The sequence below is a fragment of the Microtus oregoni genome, unplaced genomic scaffold (assembly GCF_018167655.1).
Source record: "Microtus oregoni isolate MIOR12 unplaced genomic scaffold, Mior012 000003F_ref0000135, whole genome shotgun sequence".
Lineage (NCBI taxonomy): Eukaryota > Metazoa > Chordata > Mammalia > Rodentia > Cricetidae > Microtus > Microtus oregoni.
In genome coordinates, this window is record NW_024543062.1 from 62,689,716 (window position 1) to 62,695,715 (window position 6,000).

General features: G+C 53.2%; 1 protein-coding gene across 3 annotated transcripts in view; it reads right to left on the minus strand.

The window, feature by feature from the left end:
- Nucleotides 1–5,340, minus strand: part of Cntn2 (contactin 2) — a 28,587-nt gene extending 23,247 nt beyond the window's left edge. For all 3 annotated transcript variants that reach the window (XR_005974036.1, XR_005974035.1, XM_041648417.1), the window contains exon 1: nucleotides 5,174–5,340. The gene's annotated coding sequence lies outside the window, so the exon portion shown is untranslated. The remainder of the gene's footprint in view (nucleotides 1–5,173) is intronic.
- Between the last annotated feature and the right edge of the window lie 660 nt (nucleotides 5,341–6,000).

Here is a 6,000-nt window from a genome sequence, read left to right on the forward strand (position 1 = left end):
AACTAGTAAGAACTCACACACATGTCTGGAGTAAAGGTTGGAGCTTACTGCCTCCCTGAAGATAAGGCAGCCAACGTCCACACTGCCTTGCATTCGTTCCCATTATCATGCATGCATGTGTGCATGCATGTGCACACACACGCGCACACACATGTACACGTGTGACGGCGATGGGAGGCAAGGTCTTTTCTATGCCTTGAACTCACAAGCCTCTTGTTCCAGCTGGAGTCACAGGAATGTGCTACCACATCCAACCCCACTACAGTGTTCAGTGACCATGAGCCAGGCATTGTGCTGAGCACACGGGAGGCAGGAATGGAGACACTCCCTTTATGGCACTCCCTGGCCAGCTGAGAGTAGCCATGAGATGTGCTTCCGAGTTCAGAGATGAGTCATCTCCCTGCCCCATATGACATGTTCTAGAAGGCCCAGGATGGAGAGGGCCTTTTTGGTCGGAGTGAGGCTGGAGTGGAGTTCTGCCAGACCCAGATTAGCCTTGCCAGCTCTGAGCCAGCCAAGCCTTGCCCAGGCCAGCTGCCCTGATGCAGGGGTGCAGGCACAGGCTGTCACAGTCGGGCACAGGCTGTCATCATCGAGGGGCTGGTGGTTCTGTGAGGGCCATGGCAGAATAGGCCACTGAGAGCTTCAGGAACACTAGAAGCTTCCAGTTCAGGAAACAAAGAGTGAGAGGGGAGACAGCTTGGGGACAGCAGACTATAAGCTAGACTCCAGCACACGACAGGGTTTCTTGGCTAAGGGTCTCTATGGAGTCAGACAAAAAAACAAAACACAACAACAAAAAAAGTACTAACTCAACAGCATTTTGCTGCTTCTTGAGATGTCCAGCTCAGGCCCCCGCTCTTTCCTTCTCCAGTCAAGGAGACCAGAGATTAAAGGGTGTGGTAGTCGTGAATAGAGTGTGGTGGAAAGGGAGGGTTTGGACCACAGTAGAAGACAGAGAGATCTAGGGTCAACCTTTAAGGTAGTGCACGGGCCTCTCGTATGCTCACCTCGGCCTCTGCCTTGTAGCATGTCTCCCAGGTTATAGAGCAGGTTACTGAACCAGTGAGATCTAGCATCCCTAACTACTATAACCTGAGTTACTGCCTTCAGTACTAAACCCTTGCACCTCAGTTTCTCCTCTGTAAAATGGGATCAAGAAGGGTCACCTCAAGGGATGATGGTGAGGTCACAGCCATACCTGGGCTGCTGCCAATGCTTGGGAGGAATCGGATCTTATAGCCAAGCTCCCCCTGTCCCCTGAATATCTACACATGCTGCACCTGTATGAGTCAGGCTTGCTGACAAAGTCTTAAGCTAATGGTAAAGACAGAGCTTGTTCTTCCCATTCCATAGGGGTGATGTAATGAGGCATACCCCAGCAATCACCCCAGACTATGGCACAAAGATAGCCCACTGGCAGACTTGTACCCAAACCGCATGTTCAGGAAACATGGTGGCCTGGGTGTGCCCATGGCACTCTCAGTGATTTTTCTCTCATGTGCCCAACTCCTGACTAGGGCAGAGGGAGTCTGGGCTCAACACCTGTAATCTTCTTAGGATGGGAATCACTATATGGCAGGACCATCCAAGTCCAGGAGGGTCTCAGGCACCACAGCCTGCTGGGAGGATGGGGCTCTGAGCAGAGGGGTGGAGGCTGCTGGGGCACTCACAGGCCAGGCACCATTGGGCAGGGCAAGGGCCTGAAGTAGAGAGACGCTTAGGGAGGCGTGGATGGGATAGGGACCTTCAGCTCCAAGCGAGAGGGGGTGGAAGTTCTCAGTTCTCTCTTTCCCCAGCATGCATGACTCGTGTGTTTGCAGCCAGTTCCTGAGGCATCAATGCAGACAATAAGTCCCTTGGAGATACTGTAATTCCCAGCTCAGGGGGCTGTCTGAACTTTCAACACCAAGTGGGGGAGTCTGGCCCTTGGTCTGCAGGCTGGAGTCTAGGGGCTCTTAACTTGGAGTCTACTCTTCAGAGTTAAGAAGCCCAGAGGGATGGGGGTGGGTGGGGGTGGGATGACTTAGGTCTTTCGGGAAGAAAGTGTGAAGACTGGGGTCCAGTCAGTCTCCCCACTCTGACAGCCCTTCTCTGTGTAGTGTGGGGCAGCAAGCAAAGGCCTTGGGAGAAGGACCTCACACGCCACACTTTTTTAAAAAAATACAATACAGCTTCTTTCTGCTGCTCTTTATCTCCAGTCCTCAGAAAGATCCTCACTGAAACTGGAGGAGCATGAATAGTTGTTTCAACTTGTTTCTAAAGGATCAAATGTGGAAGAAGAGGACCTCATGCATTAGCAGGCAATTTCTGCATGTCACTCCCTTCACTGAGAGGAGACTCCTTCTTCTTCTCACCCCACCCTCCAGCGCCCAGACAGTTTTCTGCAAGCTGGTGGGAGCAGGAGCCTGTGCATAAGGGGACCTCAAAGTCCTAGGGATTGACAGATGTTGAGATGATATGGGCTGCCTTTGGAGGAGACCTTATGGTTTCACATCAGGATGGGTGTCTGTGAGCAGGACAGGGGTTGACTTCTGCAGTTTAGAAGGGGGCCATATGGCTGGGATGGATGTTGAGGTGTATTCTAGTGTGTTGTAGGATGGATGACGCTCAGGCTTGGGATACACACTTTTGTTTTTGATTGCACCTCACTGAGTAGACAAAGAAACACGGACTCATTAAACCACAAAAGGAACTTTGTTCCAGGAGGGTGAAATCTGCCCCATGAATACCCTACGTTAGCAACATCCCTGGGGATTTCAGTCTAGATGAGAGTCGGCTGTCCTCCTGAAGAACCAGAAATGCCAGCATGCAGGCGGATGAAAAGGATGTCATCATTTGCCGTTTGAAAGAGGATGACCCGAGGCTGGAAGAAATGTACCTGTCACCCAGCCTAACTTGTGCCTCTAGGCATGACTGTCTCACGTCTTGAACCTGACATTGACCCCAGCTCTGCAGCCATCTTAACAGTCATGTGACTGGAGATTGCCCTATGGTTCTATTTCCTTCTCAGAAGTATCTGCTGACTGATCCAAGTCCCTCATACTTCAGCAGCGTGTTCTTTGCTCTGGTTCTTCTCTCTGTGTCAATAAACCACGGCTTCCCTGATGCTCTAGGACCACACAGAAGAATCTCCAAAAATACTAATACTGCCCAAACCCATCTTACAGATCGGCTTTGTAATATGTTTCCCCACCGTTATTTGGCTGGAAAAACTTTCTGGCAGAGGGACTCTGCTCTCTTCCAGCGCTCCTGAATGTGTGGCTGATAGTATCAGCGTAGAAGCTGGCTCACACACATCCTGGCCATGTATGCATGCCTTAGGAGAGAGCTGAAATCGGGCCAAGGTAAGACACACAACTGTCCAGTGGATCACAGGTACTGAGAGTCAATACACTTGTGTCTCCACTCAAACTGGCAGAAAGTGGAGGTGCCCAGCGGAGGGTCACTAGGGATGGAGTCTGGGGTTAGACTGAGGGCCTGTGGACCTCTGGGGTAGGAGATACGGGGAATGATGTGGCCTGATAGAGACTGAGGAAGGTCAGAGAGCGGTCCCTTCAGTGGCCCCGCCTCCCTAGGCAGCACGCCTCTCTTCCCAAACCCTCACTTCATCCGGACAAGGGCAGTATGGACCTTGAGTGTCTTTGATGCCGTCAGCTTAGGAGCCTCCTTGTCTGTCTCATCTCCTGCTGGCCTCTAAATTGGCCGAGATCTCCCACAGGAGAGTAGGAAGAACTTTGACCTTGTGGTTGAAGCACTAGTGATTCTGCCTGAGCCTGGCTCTCCAGAGTTAGCTGGTGGGGCCCCTGGGAGGAGCTGAATGCTTCTGACTCGGAGGCAGCCCGGAAACATGACACCTGTTTTAACCTCCAGACCAGTTCTCTGCCTCACCCCTGGAGCCTCAGGCGCACTGGCCCCTCCCACAGGTGGCCCACACTTTGCTGCCCTTGCTATTTAGTGATGCGTCTGGTCCCTTTGAACGGGACCTAGGACAGGTGGTAGATCATCTCAGAGCTAAGCAGATGATGGGACATCTGAGAGAATGCCTGAATCAGCTGCCTGTATGAGCTCAGGACCAGGCTATGTGGACAGTACCTTCTCCTGCCTCCTTCGCAGAAGGGAACCCCTGCCCAAGGCTGAGGTCATTGCATGCACAACCACTCAGTGCTGGTCACACTAATTACAAACGTACTAACAACTTTGGCAGCTTTACCCTGCAGGCAGGAAGAAAGCTCAACTCCCCTATCTCCTGGGGTCGGGAATGGGGTGCACAGAGTTTCGGGGTCCGGGATGCCTGTGCAGTCCAAGACACTGCCCTACAGGTACAGCCTCATCTTAGCCCCTTGCTCCTGAGTGCTACAGCCAGTCTTAGAGGTGGTCTTAGAGTCTTACAGACAGTCCCTGGCAGGTGCGGCTTCCCTCCTGCAGCCCATTACATAAGCCATGGGGCTAACAGAGGGGTTGCCCCTCTCTTTAGAATCCCCTGGAAAGCCAAACTTTGAGCAAATCCTTCCCTCCCACCAGTGAGGCTGAGGGGGAGGGATCTGGGAAGAAGACAAGGTTGAGGAGGGAGGAGGGGAAAAGGAACTGCAGGCTAGATTCCAGCCTCACCCTTGGGATATGACTTGCCTCAGTTTCTCTCCCAAGTCCCAGCTCCTGGACAGTCAGCCTTGTGCTCTCTCCTCTTTTCCAGAGCCTCTCTGGTCCAGCAGAACCAAGACTTTGGAAAGGGGTCATCTGTCGGAAGCAGCCCCCCATATGACCTCAAATTTGGAAGTCCCCATGTAGGGACTTCTAGGGACAGGCTAGGGCCTGGTCTTACAAAGCTGCTTGGCATTGGCTGGGGTCCAGGGCAGGCCCAGGGGTCCCTGCCCTCTTGGCAGGCAGTTGCCACTGCCTGCTCAGATTTCTGGACCCTCCTGGGGGCCAGTTTCCTGAGCCAGGTAAATCAGGCCTTGCAGAATGCCACCCACTTAGACAGGATGGGGAAGAGCCTGAGGGGTGGCCACTATGGGGCTGGGGTGAAAGGTCAACCCGGACTTAGTCTGCGTGTTCCTGTTCCCTCCCAAGTTTCAAGCAAGGCATTTATAAGGGCTGAGCTCTGAGCCCCTCCTGGAACAGCACCGGGGAAACCCCTGGTCTGGAACACACAAAAAAAACGATAGGCACCTACCTGGAGTGCGGGAAGGGTGTTGGCTGGGGCAACGCTGCTGCCACCCGGTGAGCAGACCCTGCCGCCAGCCTCGCGGCTGCTTGGCCCCGCCGGCCTTAGCCACTGGCTGTCCTGGCGCAGCGGCAGCGGGCGAGGGTGCGTAAGTGTGTGCGCGCCCCAAGCCACTGCAGCATCTCTGCATCAGGATGCGCTCCTCCCTCTCGCCGGCTCCGCTCACTGGCTGGCTCGGCTCCTCAGCCAACGCTCGGCCGGAGATGGCTTCCTCTGCCCCCTCCCACCCCGCCATCCCCACCCTCCTGGCCCTACCTCATTTGCTGTCATTTAAGGACCAGGGAGCGAGCCTGGAGCACCGCCGTCTTCCATCAAGCTTGGCCAGCTCAGTGCCCAGCCCAGAATTGACGGAGCACAGAGGGGCGCGCTGAGGAGGCACAAAGAAAAGTGTCTCTTGCTCCTGAAATCCTGGCGACACATGAGCACCCGGCTTCTTGCTTTGCTCCTTCCCTAATCCCTTGTTAAGAAGATGGAATCCAAATCAAGCCTCCAATTTTCTGTGTGGGGCAGCTGTGATGGAGTGGTCCGCCTCAGTCGCCCCTGTCCCCTCACCCATCACGTTTCTCTTCCTTGTCTTTGCCCAGAAGTAACATGGGATTTTTTTTTTGTCGCAAATTGGTCAAACCATTAAAGAAATTAAAAATAGTGAAAGTCCCCAAGCTTCATTCTTAATAAATTTGAGTACCCGCCTCTTACTTTATATTTTCACTTGCATTACATGAGTTATTAGGATCAGTTTATGAAAACGGGATCACAAAATACATCAAAATTTGCAA